Source organism: Amblyomma mixtum, chromosome 3, assembly GCF_055824585.1.
Source record: "Amblyomma mixtum isolate Tamu chromosome 3, ASM5582458v1, whole genome shotgun sequence".
In the NCBI taxonomy this organism is placed as follows: Eukaryota; Metazoa; Arthropoda; class Arachnida; order Ixodida; family Ixodidae; genus Amblyomma; species Amblyomma mixtum.
The window spans coordinates 55,106,889-55,134,457 of record NC_143014.1 but is presented as its reverse complement, the minus strand read 5'-3'; the positions used below and the strand labels follow the sequence as shown (position 1 = coordinate 55,134,457).

General features: G+C 51.2%; 1 protein-coding gene and 1 pseudogene across 4 annotated transcripts in view; one reads left to right on the top strand and one right to left on the bottom strand.

Moving 5' to 3' along the window:
- Rab3GAP1 (RAB3 GTPase activating protein subunit 1) overlaps positions 1-27,569 on the top strand; it is a 254,447-nt gene that overhangs the window by 147,439 nt on the left and 79,439 nt on the right. The window lies entirely within an intron of this gene.
- The window catches only part of LOC149350239 (uncharacterized), a 62,155-nt pseudogene continuing 46,634 nt past the window's right edge, over positions 12,049-27,569 (bottom strand). Inside the window, exons 2-4 of the transcript XR_016290271.1 lie at positions 24,720-25,696; positions 18,929-19,202; positions 12,049-14,326 (exon numbers count right to left, since the gene is read on the bottom strand). The product of XR_016290271.1 is annotated as an uncharacterized LOC149350239 (transcript). The remainder of the gene's footprint in view (positions 14,327-18,928; positions 19,203-24,719; positions 25,697-27,569) is intronic.

The window sequence follows — 27,569 nt, the reverse complement described above, 5'->3', positions numbered from 1 at the left end:
CCGTGGTTTCCTAGCCGTATTTATCGGCTTTCTCTCTACTGATAATACTGGTATTTTTTTTTATTTCAGCGTTAAATGACCCACACGCTCCAAAACTAACATCGCTGTTCTAAGCAAGTTCAGTGTGTCTTTGTATTTTGTAGTGAACTGAATAGCGAACGATTTCGATATATAGCTGCATTTTATTTAGAGCGAGAGTTCCTCAGGTATAGTGGCAGTTAGCATCCTAGAATTGAAATGACTTTCTTACTGTGAAAGCTCGCTGCTCAACCTCAGCCTGCAGCTTCTCGTAGGTGCTCCAGCGCCTAGGGGAGGCTGCGTAGAAAAAACATAAAATGCGACATCTTTTGTGTTATCTGGCTCATGCTACTTAAGTCGTCCTCTGGAAGGGGACGGATAGTAATGGTCTATAGTGAATGAAGCGGCTTGGCTTTGTGGTCCATAGTTGCGTGTGGTCTTGCATTGCGGCTGCCAGAACGGAATTCCCTCTTGCTTTGTTTCGTGTATTTGCATGGATTGTGGGAAGGTCGTGCTGCCACTCAGTAGGGCCAGTGGCGACGGGAAGCGCACGACATGAATACAGGTTCGTCCACTTCTGAAGTAAGCATACTCGTGATGGAGTTAATAGGTTTGCAGTTCATTTTTGCTAATGGAATAATTACGCCGATCAATTTGTGCGCACATTTTGACAGACGCATAGTGCCAAGATTGTTGGAGAGGTCTGTGGGTTACGTTTGTCTCGTAGGAACTGTTCAGCGCAAAATGTAATTTAAATGCATGCGCGATGCGGCGACGGTAGGCCATAGGCTAGCTTTGTCGGTGGCGCCCTCCAACGCCAGGTTGAGTAGTCTTCCTTACGCGAAACAGGGTTCCTTCAGCTGTTGCTTGGTGGCGCAAGCTGTCGGACAAGCTGTGATTACTGTTGCGAGGCGGTCGAAGTGAAACGCAAATGCGGTGGAAATAAACGTAAGCTAGTTTCCAGTTCTAACACACATGGACGTGGTGCTGCGTCAAGTGCACGGGGTGAGCCGATTGTGTTTGCTCTAAACTGGATTGAGAAACGCGGCGCACCACTCCAGTTGCACCCGGTTAATGGATTCAGGGAGCTGTACAAATTTAAAAATAAATAAAAAGAAGGAAACATTTCGGCCAGGTGATGGCAATAATCGCTCAGGGTGTTTATAGTCTTTCCGTAGCACGGCAAAATATATATATATATATATATATATATATATATATATATATATATATATATATATATATATATATATATATATATATATATATATAATGTGTGTGTGTGTGGTTTTTTCTTGTTTTTCTAATCAACTATCTTTAAGCGATAACATATTATCAAAATTATCAAGGAAAACCATGTGATCTTCCAACAGACAAGCTATTTATTAAACATGAAATGCTTCCAGCTGCGCAAATATATTATTTCAAGTTATTACAATACATAAAAAACAATAAATTGTACCTCTCTGAAGCAAACCTCCAAGAATCAAAATACACCTTACGTAAACACACAAGAAGAATACCGCTCACTAGGACCAATTATGGCAGACAGATCTTACATTTCCAAGTTCCTTATTTGCTGAATTTCATAGGAGAAGAAATCGAATTCCAAAAACCGGGGTTTAAGAAATATGTCAAATCGTATTTGTTAAAAAAACCTATTTCTTTCCTTCAATAAGACATTGTTTGTATTCATTAATTTTCGGTGTAATCAAGGTGTATATATATTATCAGAGTACGGTGTGCTATGTGTCTGTAATCTATGTGTGTGTGTGTGTTTGCAATTACATGAGTTTTGCAGAGTGCCGAGATGTGCATTTAGCGTTTCTTTTTTCCTTAAATTCTACTAAGTGTTGTCTAATTCCATATTTATATGTTCACTTTTATATGTTGAAGTATTTATATGTTCAAATGTGTTTATGTAAATGAGAGCTGTTTCCATGTCTATCTTTTCTTTTTATTAAGTGTGCACTGAAATGCCAAATTGTGCTACCTGGGGCAGGAGCCTCTGTCAGGCTGTGAGCCTTTAGCTCCTGCTCCTTTTTTCTCTGTTGTGAGAAAATGAAATGAAATAAAGATAAAGATAAAGATATTCAGTAATTTCTCCATTGATCAACACCACAAAAATATATATACAATCCCCTGAGTTCCTTGGTTTCTATGGCTGTTGGCTTCTCTTATGTATCAAAACTTATTTCTTGGCAGCTGATTGATTAATATAAGATAAAATTACCAGAAATTTAAAAAAAACTTTCGGCTCGTCCTCCAGCCGAAACGTCGTGGATTAAATCTTGTTTTTCAATTTCTGGTGATTTCATCTTATATATATCATAATAATCATCATCAGCCTGACTACACCCACTGCAGGACAAAGGCGCCTCTCATGTCTCTCCAGTTAACCATATATCCTTTGCCAGTTGCGCCCATCGTATCTCATCCGCCCACCTAACTTTCTGCCGCCCCTGCCACGCTTGCCGTCTCTTGGAATCTACTCCGTTACCCTTAAAGACCAGCGGTTATCTTGCCTTCGCATTACATGCCCTGCGCAAGCCCATTTCTTCCTCTTGATTTCAACTAGGATGTCATTAACCCGCGTGTGTTCCGTAGCTCGCTGCGTTGTCCTTAACTTAAGTTGAACCCTTTTCGTAAGCCTCCACGTTCCTGCCCCATAGGTGAGTACCGGCAATATACGGCTGTTGTATACTTTTCTCTTGAGGGATATTAGTAAACTGCCATCCATGATCCGAGAGAACCTGCCAAATGCGTTCCACCCGAATCTTATTCTTCTAGTGATTTCTCTCTCGTGATTCAGATTTGCGGTCACTACCTGCCCTAAGTAGACGTATTCTCTTACCACTTCCACCACTTCGCTACCAATTGCGAACTGCTGTTCCCTTGCTAGGCTGTTGAACTTTACTTTGGTTTTCTGCATGTTAATTCTTAGCCCCACCGTTCTGCTCTGCCTGTCTAACTGATTGATCGTGCTTTGCAGTTCTTGTCCTGAGTGGCTTAGCAAGGCAATCTCATCAGCGAATCGCAAATTACTCAGGTATTCTCCATTAACTCTTATCCCCGACTGTTCCCATTCCAGTTCCCATTCCATGCTTATATATCTATATATATATATATATATATATATATATATATATATATACACCAATAAATTTAGAACTTAAGCTTTCTTGGAGCACATCATGGCGCAGCTAAGAGAGCTCGCTCGCGCGCTGCGCTTCTAGGTCACTCCTCAGTGCAGTGCCAAGATCGACCCCGAGCCACATTCTAGAGAACTGCATAGACCCGCTACCCTGCTGGTGGTACGGAATCGTTCATAACATGCCGGGTACCTTCAGAGAGGCTCGGAAAGCAGCGAAAGAACCCCCGAGTGGTCGAAGTTATCCAGAGCCCTCCGCCACGACTTAACTCATAGCTTGAGTCGCTTGGGACGTTAAACCCCATGAAACCATCAAATCAAACCACTGAGCACAATGCCGGTTAAGAAATTTTAAAACCTAGATTCGCCTCCGTTGTTCAAAGCCTACAGTTTTAGTATGTAATATTGTGCCCTAAAACCACAAAATGAAAAGTTACACTCAGCGCTGTCACTCAACGCATTTTGGCCATCTCGCCCGCCATTCGAATAATCGCGGCTGTGGAGCGGGCACATCAACGCCCACCGTTATACGTCACTCCGTGACGCACGTACCACGTGACCTTCTGTCCCGCCAATGCTGCGGAACTCGCCGCTGTTCTTGACAGAAGTCACGTGCACGGTGCGCCACCGTATTGCTATGCCGCAAAAGCCGTCTTTGCACCTCAAAAAGTCTATTTTTAAATATTAGTGTCTTGGTTCGCTGAAAACCCGGTATACGAGGTCTGTTAGAAAAATATCCGACTTTATGAAACAAGCGCGCTTGCATCAGCCGACCGTGAACCTTCGTGCGCATACACGAATTTTTTCCCGCCTGCCGATAGCGTCAATCACTGGGACGCAGCGTTTGAGTGAGACAGTGTGCAGTGCTCTCGTCGGTTTTTTATTGCAAGGAGAATCGCGGAGCTACAGGAGCAGCGCTACTGCTTCAAATTTTGCCAGAAACTGTGCGACAGCCAAGTGGAAACCATTCGGAATATTCAGACGGCCTTCGGTGAGGATGCTATGAGCAGCACACAGATTAAGCAGTGGTACAATTGGTTTAAAGTCGGCCGCACATCAGTGGAGAACGAGCCACGCTCCGGTCGGCCATCAACATGCCGAAATGACCAGGCCATATCCGAAGTGAACGCTGTGGTGATGCGGGACCGTCGTGTGACTATCCGAGAAATTGCGGAAGAGGTGGACATCAGCAATTTTGCTGCACATTCCATTATCACCGAAGATTTGGCCATGGCGAGAGTTGCGGTGAAATTCGTGCCGAAGCTGCTCACGGTGGAGCAAAAGCAGCTTCGTGTCGAAGTCTCCCAGGAAATTCTGAATTCCACAAACAGTGACCCCGACTTCAACACCATAATCACTGTTGACGAGTCTTGTATGTGCGGGTACGACCCGGAAACTAAATCCCTGTCATCACAGTGGAAGCATTCCACGCCACCAAGACCAAAGAAGGCCTGCCAAGTGCGCAGCAATGTCAAAGTCAGGCTGACTGCTTTCTTTGACTCTCTTTGGGCGGCACACCACGAGTACGCACCCCACAGGGTCAAACAATGACCAAATAGTACTACAGGGATGTCCTCCGTCGCCTACGTGGTGCTGTGCGGCGCAAGAGACCGGAGTTGAGGTCACCAGGAAATTGGCGCATCCATCACGACAATGCTCCTGCACATTCCTCGCACTTGATTCAGACTTTTTTGGCGAAAAACCAGACTCCTGTAGTTCAGCAGACTCCCTAATCTCCTGATATGGCCCCCTACGACTTCTGGCTGTTTCCCAACATCGAGAGGCCATTGAAAGGAGCGCGATTTCAGAGAAGAGAGGACATTATGGCTGCAACGACAGCTGAGCTAAACCACATTCCGAAAGAGCCCTTTTAGGAATACTTCCAACAATGGCAGCACCACTGGAAGAAGTGTGTAGAGTCCCAAGGAGACCACTTTGAAGATTATTAGGTTTCCAACGCTCCAGTTGTGCCAGTTTTGTTTCTTCGCCCAAAGGTCGGATACTTTTCTAACAGACCTCGTATAAGAATGTGTACTTGAACAGTGACATTTATTAGTTTATCTTTCGACCCGAGCCGGCCTTTTGTGCACATAGTGATTCTTGATTTTCGTCCGTATATAAATGTTTCGTGTCGCTGGAAAGGAGAACAAAATTGGAAATGAAGTCGATGGCAAAAAAAAAAAGAAACAGCCAGAAAAAAAAAACGTGTGTGTGTGTGTGTGGGGGGGGGGGGAAGAAATTGATAAACGGAAAAATAGAAAAGGAAGGAGAAAAGGAGGAAGTTTACACATCCATGTGAAAAAAAAAAAAAGCTCCCACAGCTGAATGGGCTGTAGAGACAGGATAAGAAAAAACAATTATTCTTTAGTTTTTTTTTTTCTCTGAATTGTAGCTGTGCGATCTTTTTTTTTTTCCCCTCACATGGTTGTTTCCACTGCATCTAACATTTCCAGATGCAGAGGGGTATCCGCCTTCATGAGGCGCTCCGCGTGCAGTGCGCTGATCACCGCCCAACTTGCTGCCCGTATCACTCTGGCGTCTGACCTGCTCCGCGGTTCGTTTGCGGCTGTCACTCGTTTTACTCCCCGTGATAGGGGACGCTTATGTTCTGGTCTCATTTTATTCTGCGGCGCTTGAACGTCTTGCTAACGGACGTGCGTTCCACACATTTGACATCTGCACTCGCGTTGCACGTCACATTTATGTCGGCAACACTGTAGGCGGAATGTAATTGCGAGGCCACGTCGTTCAAGTCACGTTCGCTTAAGTTTTGCTTCTGCACCGCCTTTCGCTGTCTTTGCTCGATGACGGCGTCGGTCGAGGTGCCTGTCAGTCGTTGTCGTGACGTTGTTCGACCGGCTATGTTCAAGCCCCTTGAACTTCACATATACCTAGTTTTGTTCTTTTGTTGCCGACATTGGGCTATTTATTTTCAGCCTTGCAAAGCAGGTGTGGGATTGATGTCTTAACTGCATCATTGCGCTAACATTTTTGCTTACACTTTGTCCAGTTATTACTGGCGTTCAACGATACCCAACGGAAGGGAATGGGCCGCTGCTAAATCCTACGGACGCCTTATTTTGACATATTTTTGTCTTGCAGTCCTTCCCCCTCCCTCTCGCACCCACCCCCTCCATTCAGGAAAAATGAAAACAGCTTCGTCTGTCACGTTAGCATTTTATGATCATCTTACCAGTTGTCTGTTCAATACTTTGGGCCTTTTCGTTTGTTGGCTCTGCCAGCTTTCTACTCTGTAGCGTTGCCAGGTTGATGATGGAGGTTGAATGCTTTCTTCTCTATTTGCGTAAGGCTTGTTCCTTCAGCCTTTTTTTATTACAGCGTGAAATTATTTATGCAGCTGTCACACCACTCCATTTAGCATGAGGTTTTTCGCGAAACTAAATGCGTTCTCCCAGTCCTTCAAACGCGCCTGCGAACAATATACAGAGTCTGTTCTGAAAGTAGTAGGACTAATTTTTTTAATAAAATTTATTCATGAGAATAGTGCAAACGATTATAATTTTTCAAAGTAGCACCCTTCCGCACCTACACGCTGCTGCCAATGATTTTTCCAGTTTTCGTACGCCTCCAGGAACGCTGGACCGGAATGCTGTTTAGCTCCCTCGTCACGGCCTGTTGAACCGCTTCTACCGATCCATGATGTTTCCCCTTGAGCGTCGATTTTATTCTCGGGAATAGAAAAAAGTCTTGCGGGGCCAAGTCGGGGCTGTAGGGGGCTGAGGAAGCGTTGCCGGCTTGTGCTGGGCAAAAAAACGGCGTCCTCATTCACATGATGAAGAAGATCCGGACAGATCGCTTTCCGGTTGGCCTTGTGCTCCTCTGACAACACTCCCGGCACCAACTTCGCGCACACTTTCCTCATGGCTAAGTTTCTGTCACAGTCTCAAAAACTTGGGCTTGAGGAATGCTGAAATCATCAGCAATCATTCTGATACTCCTCCTACGGTCACTGTTCAGTAAATGTTTCACTCGTTACACATTTTCGTTGCTCTTGCTGATCGAAGGGCGTCCGTGGCGGTCGTCGTCTTCCACTCTTTCCTTACCTTCTCGGAACAGCTTGTGCCATTCAAAGAACACCTAATCTACCCATGGCAGCGTCACCCTAGGCCTCCTTAATCATGTCGCGAGTCTCTTTGCCCGTTTTACCAAGATTTACATAAAATTTGATCGCGTATCGCTGATCCAGTAAACGCTTCATTATTCTGCGTGACGAGACGCTTCGACAGGGGCTCACAGTACAAGCGACCTGCTCTCTTCAACAGCCGAGAGCCGACTGCCAATTTTCCCCAGCATCCCCAATATCCCCCTTCAACGATGCTGCACGCGCAGACCGCCTCTCGTCTGCACGTTCGCCCAGGAAAAAACCAGTCCTACTACTTTCAGAACAGACCCTGTATGTGGCAATAGATTGTGTGCACCAGTGGTTTAACTTCAACTCAGTTGTATTTCAGGCGCCCTTCGCAGCCACTCCTACGCAGCATTGGCTCCAATAAATCTTAGTGCTAATGGTTCAAAGATGATAGCATGCGGTCGCCTTTAGTGGTTTTAACATCCGCCTCATTTTCGGGAGGTTCGGGATTCCGTCCTCAATGCCGCCGGATGCCGACTGGTTTTCCGATCGGATATTTTCCTGGCCTGGTGCGCGGCTTCTCTTAGGGTGAAATGGTTGATCAGCTGAACATGGCAGGTATTTCGTGTGCAAGCATGAGGGTGTTGCTGATGAGGCCCCACACAGACTCATCATGACTGAATTTCTCCCAAAACAGGCGTGAATAAGATTTACCTGTCTTTTTAAAAAAAATTTGTGGCTACTCTGTAGCGAGTATGATCATGGAATAGGTGCTTACGTTAAATGAGCAATGTTCATCAGCAAAAACAACTGTCGTCTGTTAAAAGAACTGATTTGTAGCTTAACGTCGCGAAGTGCAAGTAAGTCTGTATAGGCTAATGTTGACACCCCATTCTTGCCCAAAAAGAGAGCGTGTTTTGCACAATTTCCCGCTCACCATCTTCTGACACATTCCAATTTTGGAATTTTTTTTGTCTAGTACTAGTACTATTCTTCCTCGAGAATAAAAACGTGTTCATCAGCGCTGATCTCGACGTTAACCCGTTCGACATGGTAAACCTTATGTGTGTTTGCTATACGAGTTGCTTTCTATAGTTGCGGCTGCCAGCCTTTAATAACCACCCCTACTCGCTGTGCCGTCCATTGCAGAGAATTCTTACTTGATGATATGCTAGCAAGTATAGACTGGTCTTTACATCTGCTGTGATAGACGCAGGCTTTACTGATTACTTTCCAGTGTTGTACTTGGAAAAGTCAAACGGAAATACTTCGCGGCCGCAGTATCGCGCATACTCTGATTCTGTAAAATTTGTAAAATATATTTCAGATGTTTACTGGTCCCCCATTCCCTTCTTCTGATCCTGATGTTAATATAAATGAATTTCCCGACATTGTTATTAATGCTGTGAAATACTGCACAGCTGGATAAGCCGTTAATAGGCGAAATCACGTCCCACGTGGCTTTCAAACTCATTACTAATTTCTGTGCGCAAGAAGGCAAATTTATACAAGGAAACGCAATGGTAACCAAATAATCGTAGATTGAAAGCACGTTATGCAATATATGTGCAGCCTTATCGTCAATTCTAAAAGCTACAAAGCGACAATACTATGACGACCAGTTTAAAAACGGAGAAAATGGGAGCTGATTAATGAATTTTTTTTACTAATGCCAAACAACGTAGTCATGTAAGATGAGTTATCCAGCGAAATATCTTTCCAAGAACTCGCAACTCATGTTGAGAACGCGTTTAGCGTTTTTTTAAACGAAATATCTGTGCTGAACCACCCTGTTGCTTTCCCTAGCCCGCACTCATTCATCCTGGGCCCGACTTGCTCACAGGAGATTGAGTCGGTTATCGTCAATTTAAAATCGACCGGTGCCGACCTCGATGACGTACGCGGGAAGTATTTAAAACTAGTTCGCAGTTTAATTTTCCTCATTCTTAGTCATATCTGGCTTCTGTCCTAACTGGCACATTTCCTAAGCAGTTAAAATCGGCAAAATATAGTCCGTTCTTCAGAAAGGAAATTCCAGAATCATTCAGGATTACAGGCCAGTTTCAATTCTTCGTTCCTCAGGAAGACGCAAAAATTAATTTAAACAAAGCTGTCAAAGTGTTATAAATTTGACCTGCTCAGCTCCCATCAGTTTGGGCATCCCCCATCAGTTGCCTTCTCGCTGCATAATCTTAGCATACACCTCATCTTAACCATTGAAATTCACCATTGTATGCTCAAGTATATTTGGCATGTTTTAGAAATGTGCACATTTGTCTAATATTTCGGTTTTAATATGTGTCGCGCGCTCGCGGTATAATTGATCTGTTATCTCCGAAGCTCGTGTAAAAAACTTGTCACTGGTTTTTCTTGTCTCTGTGCGCAGTTCTTCTTTTAGTGCGCCAGCATCAGACGCCTTGCTAGCGAAAAGCGAGCTGCCACGGAAATCCCCCTCTCCTCTTTCCTTGGAGAGAAATGGGAGAGGGAAGACGAAGAGACAGGCGACGCTTTCCGGGTGGCAAAAAGGGAGAGCGGGAAATTCTCCTTTCCTTATGTGTCCTGGTGAGGGAGGAAAACCGGTTTCGTGGCAGCCATATGGGAAGGACGAAACCCGAGGATACTGAACGCGGGTTATGTTGCCCTTAGTTGCGGGATCACTCTCGGCGTCCAGGGGAAGTGGGGGGGAGGTGAGTCGGCGTCTACGTCGTTTCTGCTGGCATGGTCCAGGTCCGGAGGCGCAGGTCCAGGGAGTCACAAGACACCTTTAGCATACCATGTACCGTGTTACCTTTGCCGTAGTACTGGAAGCCCGTCCACAGCCATTGCGCGTGCGCAAATCGCCTAGACGGCGCCAGGTACCCGGCAGCTGCGCTCACGCCTGCAGCATTGGGACCAATCAGCGCGTGCTCACCAGTGGTAGGCGGGCTCCCGGTATTTCGGCACGGCAACACGGTATGCTAAAGGTGCCTACAGGTCCAGGGGGCAGTGGAACGGAGGATAGCTCGCCTGCTGCAGCCTAGTGGAAAGGCAGGAACCGCATCGCGCCAGCTGCCGCTTGCATTGTCTGTAAAACTATCATACGTAACCTATCCTAAGGGTCCGCACATATTGTGCTAGCGCACCTTCGTCGCGTTTAGTTTAACAAAGCAAATCGAGGGTTGATTTTTTTTTTTGTATTGCGTGAAATGGCATTCATGTGTTGCCTGATGGTTTCTGGCGTTTTATTAAGGTGGGGGTCCCGCCTACGCATTTTTTTTTTTGCATTGGGACCGTCTCCTGTATGTTACCTGTACGCTGTACCACGTGTAACGAACAGAATAAAATTTGAATGCACCAATAAGGATTTCATGCATGTGTCCTCTTCCAGAAAACGAGAAAATGCTGTAACTTTCCGCTGACTCGCTGTCGGCGTCTGTGTTGTGTCCTCCAGGTCATTTCAGCACACGGTATATTTCGATACCGTGTGCTAACAGTACGCGTCGCTGAGTGCTCCTCGACCTGTGCATCCTAAGTCGTGGAGCTGTCGTAAAAACTGACGCGACTGAACAGAGCAAGAGATCCGAATTCAGCAAAAAGGAATTCTAAGCGCCGTGGCGGGACTGTAATTGGGATACAGGCCTATTGCAGTGCCTACGTTTACGGAGCGCCCTTTCCTCACAAGCCGCAGTCGAATTCGAGGTGTGCACACGTATGCGCGAAAGATGTTATTTTTCCAGCTCAGAGACCTCCCGCCAGGGTCAAGACAGGTCTTAACTTGAGGCCCATGATTACCACTTTTCGGTGGCAAGAACCTGCGCCATATTTTAGGCACTATATCCGCGCTCTTCCTTGAAATTTTTGTTGCATGAGAATGGTTTCAGTTTCCGTTATTTCCGCTGTATTGCATGTATTGCGTTGCGGGACAGTATGCATGTCCATCTTTGCTCATCGAGCGACGGTGGTCTGTAACACAGTGCAGGTGGTAGTGGCGCGCGTGGTAGTACATGGCACTTTGGGAACGCAGCGGTAGCATCGTTATTCGCGCCGCTGATAGCGTGTAAATGTAAGCTCTTGCCTTTGTAAACATTTTTGGGGCAGATAGCGAGCGAGATTGAGCAGTGCGCTTGATTGATTGAGCACTGGATGCTGTCCTTCCGTTTTCTGCTGCTCAGCGACGGGGTCGATCGTTTTCTGAGACGACATGCGTCATTTGGGTTCCTTGTGTACAGTATTTTCCGCATTTTTTTTTTTTGCGTTGCGCGGTCTGATACAATGCTTCTTTGTTTTGTACTCGCTGCACAAGAGCTCCGTGTGACGTGGGTGTTTTTGTAAGCTTAGTGGTTGGATTCAGAGTTTTTTTGGGTTTTTTTTTACGGTTCCTTCTGAATGGTTATGTGTATTTCTGTGCCATTTTCTTACGGAATTACTTCTGGCGCATGGCGGCCAAATATGAAAGTGTTCTGAGTCACCTAGCGTCACTTACTTTTTTTCTTTCCTTACCGATGTGACTCTAGCTGTTGCGCTTAAAACAAAAAAAAAAAACGCAAGACTTCTCGCCGCCCCTTCCACATGGGCGAAGAACAGCGGCGCACCCCACCCGCATGAATTATCCCACTCAGAGGACCGCCTGGACCACAAATGGCACATTTTCGAGATTACTTCGAGATCGGCCACTCCCCTCGGCCCACGAGTGCCTCTCGGCTGGGGCCCTCTGGAGAACGTTGTCTTTGGGCAGCGGGTGAACGGGGGAGGTTTCGGTTACGACAGACCACGACGCCGTTCATCCCCGACAAATTCCTTCGTGCAGCTGTGGCTGTAAAAAAAAATGCACACTTTATTACTATCAACCACGTGTACTTTTTCACGGCGTCAATGATGTAGACAGGTCAAACTATTGGGCACTGGTCCGTAAGGCAACCTATCGCGTCAACACTTTCACAGACCCGCATTGTCCAAAAGATATCCCTCCCGCAGCCGTCGTGCTCGCGAAGAACGTCCGCATTCTGGGTGCACACAACGTGACACGGGTGGAGGGGGGCTGGGCACGTCGAAGGGGCCGAGCCGAGGCCCATGGAGGCTCCGTCGGGGCGCCGCTTGCGTGCGCGCTCACGGTCACTGAACTCGGCCGCTTGTCCGCCACGGGGCAGGGCTGGCTGCCGCTCCCGTTTATGCCCTTCGGGACTGCATGATTCGCGCCGCGCTCATTGTTTTTCTGCGGCGTGTACGTTGGCGAATCGTTCCATTGTCTTGGAGCAAATGCCGCCGCGACAAGGTGGCCTAGACGTGCTCGATGAAGACTTCGCAGTCGCTCGCGGTGCCGGGCCGGCTGTTGGTAGACCTGAGGCTGGCGGCGGGCGCGGGGCCGAGGAGCGCCGACGAGTCGGTCTTTGTTCGTGGCAGTGTCTGGCTCGTCTTGGTCTCGCCCTCGTCGCGCGAGCCCTTGCCGAACGTCCGGAAGCTGAGCCTCTGGCTTGACCTGCCTATTGTGTCTCTGCGAGGCGTGGTCGCCGACCTTGGGATGGGTGGCGGCGTTTTTTCCCTCTCCTTTTTCTTCACAGAGGGACTGTACCTGCTCTGGAAGAAGTTGTTCGCCTTGGCGCGCCGCTTCCGCGACGAAGACCGCAGGCAGCTCTTCGGCAGCGTCTTAGAGCCGTGCGAGTAGACTTGGACTTTCTTCCCGTCAAGGTACTGGATGCAGTTGGAGTTGAGGTAGCCTTGTCCCAAGGCAAACGCTGTGGCTGGCGTCATGTAAGCACTGTCCTCGTTGGTTGAATGACTCTTCGTCAAGGACAAGTAGTTGGCATCGCGTGGCGTGGCCGGTTTCGGTTGCAAGTAAGGCACAGAATTTGCGAAGTGCTCGGACTTCACGCGTCGCGGTGGCTTCCGGGTAATGGTCAGATCTTCCCAGGGCGAGTAGTGCAGACAAGCAGATTTCTGAGTCGTAGATGGTGGTGGAGGAGGCGGCGGTGGCGGAGGAGGTGGTGCCGGCGAGCGCGGTGGCGGGGGCGTATGCGGCGTCTCCGGTAAGCTCCTGGGCCTTGACCTGATTGTACTGTTGCAAGCCTGGCGGCGGGAGTCGACCATGGGTTCCGTGTCTTCATACGCCGCGTTGTGCGCTGGTACGAGCAACTTCACCGAGTTGTCGCTGCTGTGGTACGAGTTGTCCTTCTCAGTCGAGTCTCTGTTCACGGCGTCCGCAGGTTTCAACTTGTTCTTCACCTTCCGGAAGCAGTTTCCGAAAGTCTTTCGCGGAAAGCAGCAGCAGATGAGGGCCACCACAAAGGCTGTGGTGGTTGTCGACACCGTGGTCACAACTGCGATGGTTTTAATTGGAATGGCTTTGTCGGAGGACTTCGTCATCGTCTCCTTGCAGGTCATTGTCAGCTCCCCGTCGTCCGCCTTTGCGACGGACAGCAGGTGGCTGGGGACTTGCTTCGTGTAACCAGGCACTTGGTCCATATTGTCTTCGAGCACAGAATCCATGGCAATCAGGCATATGTCGTACGCTGTGGAGGCGTCTAGGTCGGCCACTGTGTAAGAGTACGTGCTGTTGTATTTGCCGTCCCCGTTACTGTCGGATATTTGTATTTCCGTGAAGTTGTGGCTTGCAAACTTCCTGACTAGGATGATCCACTCGCGGGGTAGAGCTTGTTCCTCGGTCACTTTTGCGAGCACGGAGCGCTTGGAAGGCTTGGGCGCGGATGCCACTTTCCAGTGTACTGTGACGGACTTGGTCGACGGCTTCATCGAGAGCAGGATGGTGCGGGCTTTCTTCTGGTGCGGCACCGGTGACGTGACCTGAAGGTTGACCGTGACAACTGACGTGGTGAGTTGGGTGGCGGGCTGCGCGTGGCGCCTGGTACGGCCCGTGTGGCACTTCTTGGGGTCCATGAGGTACGGCACTGCCGGCGGCTGCTGCTCGATGCCGACGCACACGACGTACGCCGTGTCCGGCTGCAGGCCTCCGATGACGTCAGTGAACACGGCCTCGTCTCCCGACGTGTGCGTGCCCTCCCGGCCTCGTGGGTGGGCGGTCATCTGGTAGGGGCTGCTGCCCTCCTTCCGGTACAGGAGCGTCCAGCGCAGACCTGCGACGACGCAGATGGCAATGTCATACACCGTCTGGGGAATTATGGCGTAAATAAGATATCTGTTTCCGACCAAACAGCGAAAGAGCCCCGCTGCAGTCTTTAATTTTATATGGAAAATTGCGGAAAGCTGCCAATGTTTACCTTTTGCATATTTAATCTTGCACAAGATCATACACGCTCCAAGTTGTTACGGTCTCTATTATTATATTTAAGGGGGGGGGGGGGGGGGGGCGGTGTCGCATTTTGCTGAAGCCTTTTATCCCGTTTTTACTGGTGTCCTGATCTGTACGCTGCTGTTTGCACTGTGTGCTTTATTTTTCTTTGGCCGGAAAGATACTCCATGTTTCAGTAAAGGCGCACTCTTAGTTGAAATGGTGTGTGAGCCTTTGCTAAGAAGGTTACATACAAAAACGATCAACTGCCGGAAGAAAATTGCCCTGCCGCACCCGCCCTCCCCAGTGCAACAATTTTCAATAGGCAGGCTTGTTTTTGCACGCCAGTGGCTTTTGAAAGGATTGCGTGCTCACGACCTCTTGTACCCCTATACCGTGTTGTTCGCTCGAGAAGCAGTGATTGATCACCACTCTTGCGAACGCTGCGGAGTTACGCGGGCCATTGTCCCGCGTTCAACTATACATTCGGGCTTGTCGGAAGTCGCTGTTCTTTTCTGCCGTGTAATAACGATACTTGATCGAGGCGCGCTGCATTATGGCTTGTAAAACGCAGTGGCTGACCCCGCTGTTATTCGCGTCTTTGAAACGATGATGCGTAAAACACGTTGCCCACTGCAGCTGAGTGCCGTTGTTACGCACGCGATGTGTTGGCACGAAAGAGAACGCTTTACGCCGCGAACTGCGCGGCTAACATACACTGCGCCGAGATGGTTGGCAGCGCATTCAGCTTTTCAACATTGAGTTACATTTAGCTTTCCTTGCGGACAACCAGGAACTGATACCGGAGCCATCTACCACGGCATACCTCACAGCAGAGCTGCAAGCCCTCGCTCATGAAAGTAATTTCATTTAATGCACTGTAAAACGTCCTGTATAAGCGCTCTTAATGGGCAGCTGCCACCGCTGTTGTGCTTAGTGCTTGCCCGATGCACCGGGCAAAAATGTCAGCGTCAACAACAAATGTGTTTACGTGCTGTTCTATTACATGAATATCTGGATGAGGTAAACGGCAGCTTCGGGCCTACTTCTATGTCTGTCTGGGCTGCGTTTTGTCAGACGCGCACACAGACTGATATGACAGGACGGGCGCTTTGGGGACGAATACATGGCAAAGTGCGAGTACATCCGTACATTTAAAGAAACTCGGCTGTCCCGCTACAAAGTGCACATGTAGTATCTGGGGCGTAAGTAACGTGGATGTTTTGGCAGGTTGGTTCATAACAAGAAGGTGTTGAGAACTAGCGCATTTCTGTTACGTCTGTGCGCAGTTTTTCCAGTTCCCGGATCTGGAACTGTGATGAAATAACAGCGCAAGGAACGGGACGAAAACACGAAGGAAGAAGACACAGACACGGGCGCTGACTAACAACTGAAATTTTATTTCGAAGCAGGACACATATATAAAGTACAAAGAGGGGGGTGTGTCCAAGGCGATCCTGCACAATCACCGAAACAGTGTAGTCACGTCCAAGGGTAAAAACGATAAAAAGGTGAAAAAGGCCAAACAGGCAGGTGCCTCAACATTAGGCTTCAAGAGCACAGGAATAATGTAGACAATATTGCAATTTCTGGGCACCTTGCCAAGCACTGCAGAAAGTGCAAACGTAATGATCCGGACGAAACCTGTTACCCAGATTTCAATCGCTGCACAATTCTTGCCAGAGGACGGGATAGGATATCCAGGGAAATCGTAAAAGCATTCGAAATCCACAACGCAAAAGAACAATGTGCGAGTGCACCCTCCCTGTGCCTGTCGCAAAAAGAATTGGACTTTCTCAGGGGCAGGGTAAATGCTTAATCCTGTTCTTAAATGCCCCTCTCTGTCTTTTTTGTTAATCACCTTGTGCCGCGATTTTAGTCCCGTTTTTCACCGTTAGTTTAACGCTGTTTTTTTGCCTTTTGGCTCTGTGCATATCCGTTTTCATCGTTTTCATCGCTTTTACTTCCGTCCCGGCCTCTTACACCGTGGTTTTATCGCTTTTTGTCTTTCTTTCGGCTTTTTCACCTTTTTATCGTTTTTACCCTTGGACGTGACTACACTGTTTCGGTGATTGTGCAGGATCGCCTTGGACACACCCCCCTCTTTGTACTTTATATATGTGTCCTGCTTCGAAATAAAATTTCAGTTGTTAGTCAGCGCCCGTGTCTGTGTCTTCTTCCTTCGTGTTTTCGTCCCGTTCCTTGCGCTGTTATTTCATCATGGATTACCAACTAGCCCGGCATCTTGCACTTATGATCTGGAACTGTTGGCCACATGTTTTTAAGTATACCAGCGAGCCATGCCTCAGCTTCGTTCATCACATTCAGAGCTCATCCGCCCTCATATATGCGTGTCGGCCTCGCATCCTTCGATCCATGTACCGTGCATAGTGTATCAAGGAAAATAAAAGAAATCGTAGAACAACAACAACAAAAACGGAACATGTGAGCGCGCCCTTCATTCTGGCGTGGTCGTTCCAGAATGGTGCCGACCGGTCACGAGGTTGGGTGTGTCGTAGAACGCACAGGAGGCAGCGCGCTTTCGCACGCATGTTCTTCCGATCGACGTGCGGACTACTGCGCATTTCTTTGCTTCCAGATTTTTCGGCTCGACCTTCTCGTTCGCAGGGCCTTTCACTTCGCACGCTTCGTCCGCAAGAATGGCGCTTTTGTTCTGCGCGAATGGCACGCCGAAATTAGCGTCAGGAAGGCGCCGGGGATACGGAATCGCATTAACAGCCGTGCCTGAGTGGCCTAGCCTCTCCGTGGCGGTGCTGATTGATCGGCGGGGCCTCCTCTTCGCCTCGCCGCGGGGATGACAACCTCGCGCGCCTGCGAGCAGCCTCCGCTGCAGGTCCGGAACCGCCGCTAATGAGAGCGCTCGCCCTTGGCCCAGGGGTGTGGAAGGGGCCGCTCCACATTGTGTCGGCCCACTTAGCATGCCGCTGCCGGGGCGGCGGCACCTAATTGCGACGGCTCGTCTCCGTGCGGCGTGAGAAGAGGAGCGGAGAAGCAACCCTCGGCGGCCGCCTTGGTGGAAGTGGGGTGCCTCTTCGCGGCCCTGGCTGCGGTAGCTGCCTTGGAGAGCTAGCTAGCGGCGGGCGTGCTGGTCGCCCTGCGTTTTGGCGCCTTTGTTCCAACGACCGCCCTTCCCCTCGGGGCCTCCTGGTCATTTTGCATTGCAGTCAGCTTGCACGTATTCTTGCGCGCGCTTTGCTAGAATTCTGCGCGGTTGTTTAATAGCCGGGCTTTTGTGTTTGAGGCGGAGGGACTCCTTTCTTTTTCATTTTGACGGTCGGTTTCACCTGCGTGCAGCGTACTCATCTTATGAAATAATTCGAGATTATAGCAGTGGTACAGGTATGATTTGGAAGCGGAGATCTTATGGAAGGCCAACAGTTAATTTGCGGCATAAGTTTGTCAGGCGCGGGCGCCGTTCCACACGTTGTTCGGATATCCCCGCGTCACTTGTTGCCTCAGCTGAATCTTTTACACCTTCTCCGTCTGTGCCAGCCTCTGGCTTCGCGAGCTTGACGGCGGTTCACTGGCCCCGGCACAGAGTGAAAGCGGAGGCAAAAAGAAACTCGTGCAACGCGAGGCGTGTCACGCAGCGTTAGCCAGGCGCCGTTTGCCGAATTCGCTACACCCCGCGACGACAGCCCCAGTGAAAGGCGGCCCTCGGCTTTGCGCACCGCCCCGCGTAGGCCCTTTCCCCTTACGGTCCAGTGAGCGTTGCTCTGCAGTCACACTCCGCGACTGACGATTCCAGGAGAGGCAGGGGATCTTTGCTTCGAGGCTGGTGCATGTGCGTGCGGTAGCCGTCTGCTTTCACGGGAAAGTAGCTGTGGTAGCACAGACGGATGAGAAACCGGATGGAAATGGTCCCACCGGCACCTATAGCAACATCATCACCCTCAAAGTCGCTGAGGAGTGACTGCAGAGTTTTTGTGAACTCCGGGCAAGTGGCCCGTCAGCTTACGTGATGGCGCAGCTATGCAAAGGAAGTGACGCAGCGAGATTTAACCAGAGCATTCCTGGTCTGAATACTTTTACTATCTGCTGCTATATGCTGGCATTTCGAAACCAGACAGAAAGGGTGGGCGCTTCTGTTCTCCATCTCAGCTCCGTGTGGTGTACGGATATTCGCGGCTGCCTTCGCGTTATGTCATTCGTTGTGAGAGACGGGACAATGCAAATTGCGCGTCTGAGCTCCGCGGCTAGCTCTTCGAGAGGGCCACGTGACGCCGTCGTAGGTAAGCGGCCGCCACAGGGTTGCGCATTTGGCCCCGGATACTTTTTACCGTGCTTCAGTTTTCTTTAGAAACTCGTTGCTGGTTATAAGTGACCCCGCAATTTAAACTTCTGAGTTAGCTTAGAACCTAACAAAGCGCCGCGTCTAAGACCCATTCCCCGCCGAGGCAGGAGAAGTTTGCGTATAGTGGCGTACCTTTGTTGGCGACGCTCCAGGTGACGGTGAGGCTGTTCTCGAGGCTGGTGAGCGCCAGCAGCGCGTGCTCGCTGAATCCCCGCAGGCGGTATCCGAACTGGCGCGTCTGGTTGCCGTGCCAGCAGAGCGCCTCGGGTGTGATGGAGCTCAGCGAGCGGCCGCGGTAGCCCCTCGGGGCTGGCGCACGGCGGCAGCCGCACGCGTGGCGCAGCAGCCGGGCCGGACTGCAGCTCGCGCAGCCACAGCGCACCGCAGTCGCACCGTAGAGGGTTGCCTGCGCACGCAAAGGGCGGTTTAGCAATGGCGGACACCCATTTTTCGGATCTGCGGCCCCTTGTCGTCCTCCCCCTTTTCCGCTCTCCTTCGACTTCTCCTGCAGCTGCGATCACACTAAGGTCCCAGTGTCTGAAAATGCTCGAGTAGAATCGGAATTCGCTGAAATTCGCGAATGCCGTTGAACGTGTTATTCAAAGTACACGCTTACTGCGTCAGTTGCGGTGCCGCGAAGAGTAGCGAATATTTATCTTCTGGTGAGCACTAGTCACATGAGTACACAGAAAAAGGGAAGACAACACGAGCACTTGTCCCACTCTCTCCCTGTGTAGCCGTGTCTCGCGGTTTTTCGAAGATGAATGCCGTCCAACTGGCTCAGCTTTCCGCCCTAGTAAAGCAAATATTTTTGGTATATAAGAGCAGAGCTGGCGATTACGGGTATACGTTAGCAATAATGGGCAGGGTCCCAAACAGTCTGCGCAGGCGCATGTTGCATAATTGCGAAAACTGGTCTGGCTCCGTTTAGATGCAGATCGCTTTGCGTTCCCGTTCTAACGGTAAAAGAATGCATGTCCACTAGTTCAGGAAACCGTGCCGTTTAAATCACTTGAACACGCTTGGACGCGTGTTCTCACTTTTGTAACTGTACGCCTATTTGATGTTGCGCTGTGTAATTGTCTGACACGCATAGCTGCACTGAAGCTACGGTCAGTGATGTCTCGTATGGTTAACTTTCACTGACATCGCGACATTGACGCGTCCTTAAAATTGTCATCGTAAATAAACGTTTCGATGAAACTTCTCTTTACAAAATCTATTTTGTGAGCGATAACGTTGACTTCAGAATCCTGAGGACTTGTGCAGCGCAGCGAGAAGTGCCGCCTTGACGAGGTGACGGGGCTGTCGTGCTGTTACCGTTGGTTAAAAATTTCGCCAAAATCGCCTTTTTGATCATTTCGCACACACTCCGGAAGCTGCAAAGTTGCACTGTCTGTACTCGTGCACCGTTATCTATTCATCTGGCCAAATGACGACGCTCTATTTGACCCCTTTCGCTCGGCCTGTCTGCGCACTGTTTGCGAACGGTGCGTCTGTCCAGTGAAATGTCGAGGGCCGCGATTTTAATTTTGCAGGGGACGCATCGTCCCTGGGGAGCGCTCGTAAGGAGAGTATTACTCGTAAACAGGCCGTTCAGGAATTCTCCTGGAAGAGCCTTTCGGGGGCAGCCGAGGGCAAAAGAGAACGGCGAGGCGGCTGAAGAATGCCTGTCGGGAGGAGGCGGGCCAGACAGGCGGGAAAGGCGAAGAAAACCGATGCCTTGCCGTCTCGGCGTGGGTGCGTTCGGGGCGTGCTTGGCCGCGTGTTTGCTTGTTGGTTGCTGCGACGAAAGAAAAGGCACGCACCGGGCGACGGTCCTTTGTAATGTACCGTGTAGTTTGTCGCGCAAACCGGTTGCGGGGCCGAAGAGAAAGAAGAAAACAAAAGGCCGCCATATGCCTTTGGAAGCGGCTCGGGGAAAGCAGGTTAAAGTAGTTGCGTAATGCGGCGCTGCTTGCCGGCCGCGTCCACCCTCGGAGGGCGGCCCCTCGTCTTTTTTTGCTGCGCCGGGTCTAGAACAAACGTACGCTGCCTTCCGTGACTGGCTTCTCGCTTCCGAGGACGCGCACCGACACCTTTCGCATTAAACGAGCCGTCCCGGACAGGTGCGGGCCCGCTTTTCGTGCGGTGCGATCGGACACGGCCCGCAGGCGTGCGTTTAGTGACATGCAAAGGGTTGACGGCTCTTCGCCGTATGTGGCGGCACCCCGCCAGCCAAGGTCGAGGCGACAAGTGTTCCTTGGGCGGTGTTGACGCCTCTCTTTCGCTGGACGGCTTCGGAGCTCAGCGAGCTCATTGTGCGGAAATTGGTGGTACACTTCCAAGCACTGGCGTAAGGGGAGACCCGCACTTCGCGTTATTAGGATCACGCCTTCATGATGAAAGGTAATACGCCCGCGCGTTATCGGAGAACGAACTTAAATGGTTGGCTGTGTCTATCCGCCGTGGACAAGTGCTTCGTCTGGTCACGATTCCATTAAATGAACAATTCAGCTACGTGACGTATGTAAAGGTGTAAGTGTAAATTTCGTAACAAGGAGCAAGGCGTCAGAGAGGACGCTGTGGTACGGATTATGGTGGCGGATTCTTAGTTTTTCGTTTTTTTTTTCTTTTTTAGTATCAAGAAAATGTGCGTGGTTGGCAGAGTTGAAAGCGTGCGCTTGTTATTTGTACGCGACGTTCATGGCTGCGCCTTTTGCTGTAACGGTATTCTTCCGCACTTTCGAATATCGGTAAAAGGGTGTTCAAACCAAACTGCCACTATTTACGTGCACGGATGCTGTCAGAATTGCGTTTATGTACAGAGTCGATCGCACTTTTCTAGAGCGCTCGAGTTAAATGAAGTTAAATCTTATCGCAGCTGCTTTGCTGGGGGTAAGGCGCTGGTGCCTGTGTGGTGCACATGTCTACTAGGCTTCTCCCCAGCGCAAGTATTATCAGTGAAAGTCAATGCCTTTTTAGAATTTCCCATTACTTCTCCCGGACGCCGTGTGCTGCGCGATGTCAGTGCACGTTAAAGAACCCCAGGTGGTCGAAATTTCCAGAGCCCTTCACTACGGCGTTCCTCATAGCCCGGGTCGTAAACCAACTCCCCTGGACGGCGCTGCTCGAGCGCTCTAGACAAATGTGACCGACTCTGTACAGGTATATAGGTGATGCATTGACAACGTCAGACGATTTTCGCATGCTCGTGCCTTCGTTTTGGTTTTGAAGAGCGCGTTTAATGCTCTCTGTGCGTACACAAGGGCAGTCATTTTCGAGCCTTACGCTTTTGTACACCAGCGCCGCATCACTGACTCGGGCGTCCTCTTTCTTGCGCTCTTTGCACTGCGGAGACAAGGCCACCGAAGTGCTCTCGGACGTTGTTTCGCCTTGCAAGTGGGCCCATCTCTTTCCCAGTACTTCAGCGCATTCGCAGACTTTTCCGTGAGCCTGCTGCAGGGGTTGATGGTCCTGCGGTACTGTCGGCGGCGGCGCCGTTTCGAATTCGGGCTGGCTAGGGTTCGGCGGTACGCAAACTACTCACTGTCGAGGAAAAAAAGAAAAATGTGTGTGTGTGTGGTGGTGGGGGGGGGGGGGGGGGAGGCGTGTTGTCGGTCATGGCGGCGGCGGCGCTTTTGGGCTCCCTGACGGGGGCGACCCGCATCCAGCTCGGCCGTGTCCGGATGTGTGTCGACGTAATAGCACTGGTTCACGTTGTGCCGCCACCGCCGCGCGTTCTTTGTGTTCGTGACACGTTTTGCCCGCGGGAGGCTGTCGTTTTTGGCCGCGGCGTTTTCGTCTCGCCTCCTCGAATCGTCCGCGCCACACCACCGCGATGCCCCTGGCCTGCTTCTCGGCGCCGCTCCTTGGCGCTTGTCTGGGCGCGCCTTCCCGTTCTCAGAGGACAGGGCACGGCCGCCGCCGATGCGTGTTGTGTGCAGCGATTGGCGACGCGGTTGTTAGGGGCAGCTCGCGTACTTTCGTTATTTTGCCACCGTTGCGGAGGAAATCAGCATATCGAGCGTCTGATGCGGGCGCTGGCAATTTTCGCCGGTACTACCAACATTTGCGACCGCGGGCGGATCGGTGTGCGCTTGGGCGGCGGCCACGGTTGTTGCGACTCTTGCGTTCTCGCGGGGCAGCTCGTAGCGGGTCGCTCTTGCTTTTTCGGCCTCACGACAGGGGGAACAAAGCGCCGGATGCATCCTTTGAGCACGAAGCCCCCCCCCCCCCCCCCCCCCCCCCCCCCCCCCCCCGCCACTGTGTCCGTGCGTGTACGCTATAGGCGGCGCTCGTTCTAACTGCGCCGGCAGCATGCAGTGCCGACCGTTGCACAACCCCTGCGTGACCGTGATACCAGCACGTCGCATCGGTTATGCTTGTTTTTCCGTAATGGGATGAGGGAACGTTGCACTGGAGTCTCGGTAGGTAAGACAGGCCTTTGACCGAATTCTTTCAATGAGAGCGGAGCTAGCTTGCTGTTCAGTGAAATAGAACCGCGAAGATTACGCAGTCAGACCAGGTGAAGGTTGTCCCCAGCTTTGGAGATAAAATTTAAAGCGCCCCGTTGTTTGCTATTGTCTGCTGTGGAAGCTGTCGCTATCTCCGCGAATTAGAGCGCTGGCGGCTAGAGAGCCTCGCTGCGTGTCGCCGCGCAGGCTCCATACCGGCGCCGACGTTGCGGCCTTTCTGCCCCTTCCGAAGCGCCCCGTCACGTTCAGCCCCCGGAGGTAGCCCGACGCGGCGCATTGTTGCTTTTTTGTTTTTTTCGTTCGTCGCTGGGCTGTTGGCCAACCTGGCGGCGTCGATGTGCGCGCGCGCGATTCGATTGGGCTGCAGTTCGTTAGCGCATGCAGATATCCCGCGCGATGCCGCAGGGTTGCGAAGGAGCGGCTCATCGCGCCCGGGGCAAGGGTCCTGTCAGGAGTTCCGGGCTCTTGGCGGCGGCACAAAGGCGGCTAGCTGTCCGCGCGGGTGAAGGCTGATCGCGGCCTCCCCGCGCGCTTTGTGCGCGACCGCCGAGGGCGGCTCATTTCCCGACGGGAGGGCTCCTGCAGGGCGTCTTCCTAACGGCCGACCTCTGCTGTCTCCGCCGCGGCTGATGGAACACGCGGCGAGCCCACAGCCGCCTAATGGCTTTTCCGCCTGCGTGCCGCAAGCTTTAAAGGCGAAACGCAACCATGTCAAGGTTTTTAATACGCGCCTGGAAATAATAGCGCTCTCGCGAGGGCCTTTCCTCCGCGTTTATGCTCTCTTACGATTCAGATCGAACGCCCGGCGGCGGAATTTCTTGGGCAAACTTCTCGGAACGCGTGCGCCTGGCTTCTTTTGCCTTCGCTTCGTCCGCGCGCGCCACTTGTGCGTTGTTATGTCCTCTGTGCGCGGATGGTTCGCGAGACGGTGTACAGTCCTTTTATTTTTGTTTGCAGTACAGTATGACCGAGCAAAAGAAAAAAAAAAGCCTTGGAATGCTGTTGGTTAACGGCACTGCTTACTTCACTTGAAAGGTGTCCGATCGGACTTGACATGTCTGCAGCCTTTTAGCTCGAATGCGTCACCCGATTTCTCTGTGCATTGCCTCAGTAACGTGCATTCATACTATGTAGTAGCCTTGCCCCGCTGATGGCACCGCTTCCGGGATTTTCGATATCGTTTTAAAAATCAGTGCAGCTAGATTCCGCTATCTTGCTTTCGTTTAGGCTAGTCTAACTATGTGCGGGCGCTTCTTCACGCACTCGGACGGGGAACTCTGTGCACTGCCTCGGACTCGAGGTAAAATTGCATTCTGATGGCTTCCGAACAGAAGGCAGACATCGCGAGGTGGCATCATCTGAAGTAGGTTTTCGGCAGTTCAGTTGCTGAATGTGTTGCGCGTAAGCGACCTCGCGCTAAGAGAACGTTGATTTGCCATGCGAGAGCAAGCGCAAATGATTCCTACCGGATAGGTCGACGAAGCTCTCTGCCGGCGGAATGCTGTAGAAGGGCACCGTCTCGAGCTGGTTGCCGCGCACACTGAAGTCGGCGAGGTTTGGCATGAGCGCGGCACCGAAGTCCGGCAGCGTGGTGAGCGCGTTGTCGCTGAGGTCGAGCTCTCGGAGCCGCGGGAAGGAGCGCCGGTGCAGCTGCTCGGGCACGGTGGCCAGCCGGTTGGCGCCCAGCAGCAGCCTCTCCAAGCTGCCGGCCAGCGGCGCCACATCGAAGTCCTGCGCCGTCAGGTTCTCGGCCAGCTTCATGGACAGCTCGGCGTGGTCCCCCTCTGGCGCCGGGACCCCAGTCACAAACTGCGGGTCGACGCCGAGCAAGTTGCCCGACAGGTCGAGCACGCGGAGCGCGCTCGTGCGCGAGAACACGGGTCCAGGCCGGAGCACCGCGATCGAGTTCCTGGAGAGGTTGAGCACCTCGAGGCTTCGCAGCGTGCCCAGCGCGTAGGGCACCGAGAAGAGCGAGTTCTCGGACAGGTCGAGCGTGGTGAGCCGCTGCTCCAGCCCGGAGAAGGCGTCCGGGAAGACGTGCTCCGTGTGGCAGCGCACCAGGCGCAGCGCGCTCAGCGACCGGTTGAACTGTCCGAGGAAGAAGGGCAGCTGCGGCAGCTGGCTGTCCCAGATGGCCACGCTGCGCGGCTGCAGCGTCTGGTTCAGGATGGTGCCGAAGATGCGCACCGACGTGAGCACCTTGTCCAGGGTGGTGTTTGAGCAGAGCAGCGCCTGCTGGCCCTGGTCGTAGCTGCAGCCCAGCGCCGGCAGCCCCGCCAGCTGCGCCCGCCCGCCGGGCGCCGCCAGCAGCAGCAGCAGCAGCATGGGGACGACCAGCCCCGCTGTGGAGTAGCTGCCCCGCGGCCACCGAGTCTCCATGCTGACTTCAGCCCACTGCCGCCGGAACTCTGGGCCCGCCTCAGGGCCACCATTTTAGCCGACTCTGCGAACAAGGGCAGATGCGTAAGCCGCGCGTGCGCCGCGGAGCCTTTTGTGGCGCGATTACGTGTTTGCGATATTGTAAGACATTGTTGCTAACGGAGAGGTAGTGCGTTTCTTTTTTTTTTTTTTTTACCTGCGCTCTCATTCTGCTGCTGTCGTCGCCGGCGTGATCGTAGTGCACCTGTGCATGCTGATTACATGAGCCTCCTATCTGCGTTATTTTCCTTTTGCAAAAAAAAAAAAAAGTACACGCTGGCGCGTGTGTTCGCCGCACAGCGTCGTATTCTCGCGGCGCGTATCTCTGCCGGCTGGCTCATTATGCCGGGCGGGTTCCCACAGCTGGGCTGCGAGCAGGGTATACGGCGGCGCGCTTGACCAGGATGGAGAGGTGCCCGAGGTATAGCTTCCTGCTCCACTGTCCTCCTGCTCGGATTCGCGAGCGGACCTCTGGGCACACGGCGCGCATCTCGACCAACGTGTAGAGCTGCATACGCGATGCCAGATATATACGGCTCTGAATGAGTCGTGAGCTGAAAGTGAGCGCCATGCGTCTGCACGTTTAGACAATGGGAGCGAGTGCGCCTTGCGACCGAAGGGCGTTGCGGCGCCTTATCTATGAACGACGCGCTCCTCGTGGTCTGCATCTTGTATACTGCGTTCATGTTTTCTATAGATAGCCTAACCCCTGCGTACGCACCAAGTTTTTAGATATTGCTGCTGCGTATAGTACAACCGACGCAGTGCACATCTCTCCGCCTTCCTCGCTCTCGGCCGACGTCCTTTCGCTGTTGTGGGCAGGGAGCTGGCGAGAGGGCCCAGAAGCGCACTGTGTTGTCCAGGATTATAGGCTCCAACAAAATCATAGCAAAAGGGGTCCCAGAAAGGAACGTTTCAAGCCTACGTGTCACTTATTCGGAATGTTTGCTTGCCGAGTTACCCAGCCTTTAGGAATTAATTCAGCTTCTCCCTCGTCTATTCTTTTTTTTTTTTTTCGTGGCAAAATGCGCACACATTTCCGTGCCCTATTCCGCGATATTTTTCCGCGTCACGCAAAGGAAATTTCTCACATTCCAGCTTTCCGAGCCGACAAACTTCCATGTTTTGCATCAATGCAGAATTGAAATTTAAACTTAATTTGAAGTAAGATTTTCGACGAGGGGCTTAGTTGGCGGTAAACTCTCGTTGCCCTTTGGTGGGACTTAGCAATAAAAAAAAAAGAGAGAGAGAGAGAGAAAAACGGGAACATCGCTGTCTGCTGCTGCACCCTTCGCAGTCCGCCGCTGTCTTATGGAAGCCATGCTTTCAAGGTTAGTTGGTTGAGTTCCGTAATTCGGCATATACCTTTGCGATGTATTCGGAGATGACCTAAAAGTAGGTGGTGTTTTTTTTTATGCGCATGATCTGTGCCTGTAGAAAAATCGTGCCACTTTCAGAACACGGTAAGCTGGGCTGTCTCTGCCAGCAAACCAGTTATGAGTACTGTAATGTTATAAAATCAGTCATTGAATGCGAGCTTTAAAAAATACAAACGCAAAAATAGAAGAAAGTAAAGGCATGCTAGTTGAGCAGAGCGAGGTGAGATTGTATGGACTACTGTAGATGCTTTAGGGCGTTGGCTCTAATACTCGCATTACTCAAGGTTGCATTCAGTGGGGCCACTGGGGGGTACCATTGGTACTCATATTGTGGACCACCTCATTAGCATAGAATGATCGGAGTGGTATCAAACGATTCAGCGCGTTACGGAGCGTAAGATTACTAGTCTAATCAAAGCGTAGCATATTGCCACGTATCACTGTAGTGTTTGTTCGTTCACGGTCAAGGCTGCAGGAAAGGGCTATTATCATTTTTGTTCGTGTTCGAGAAGCGACCAG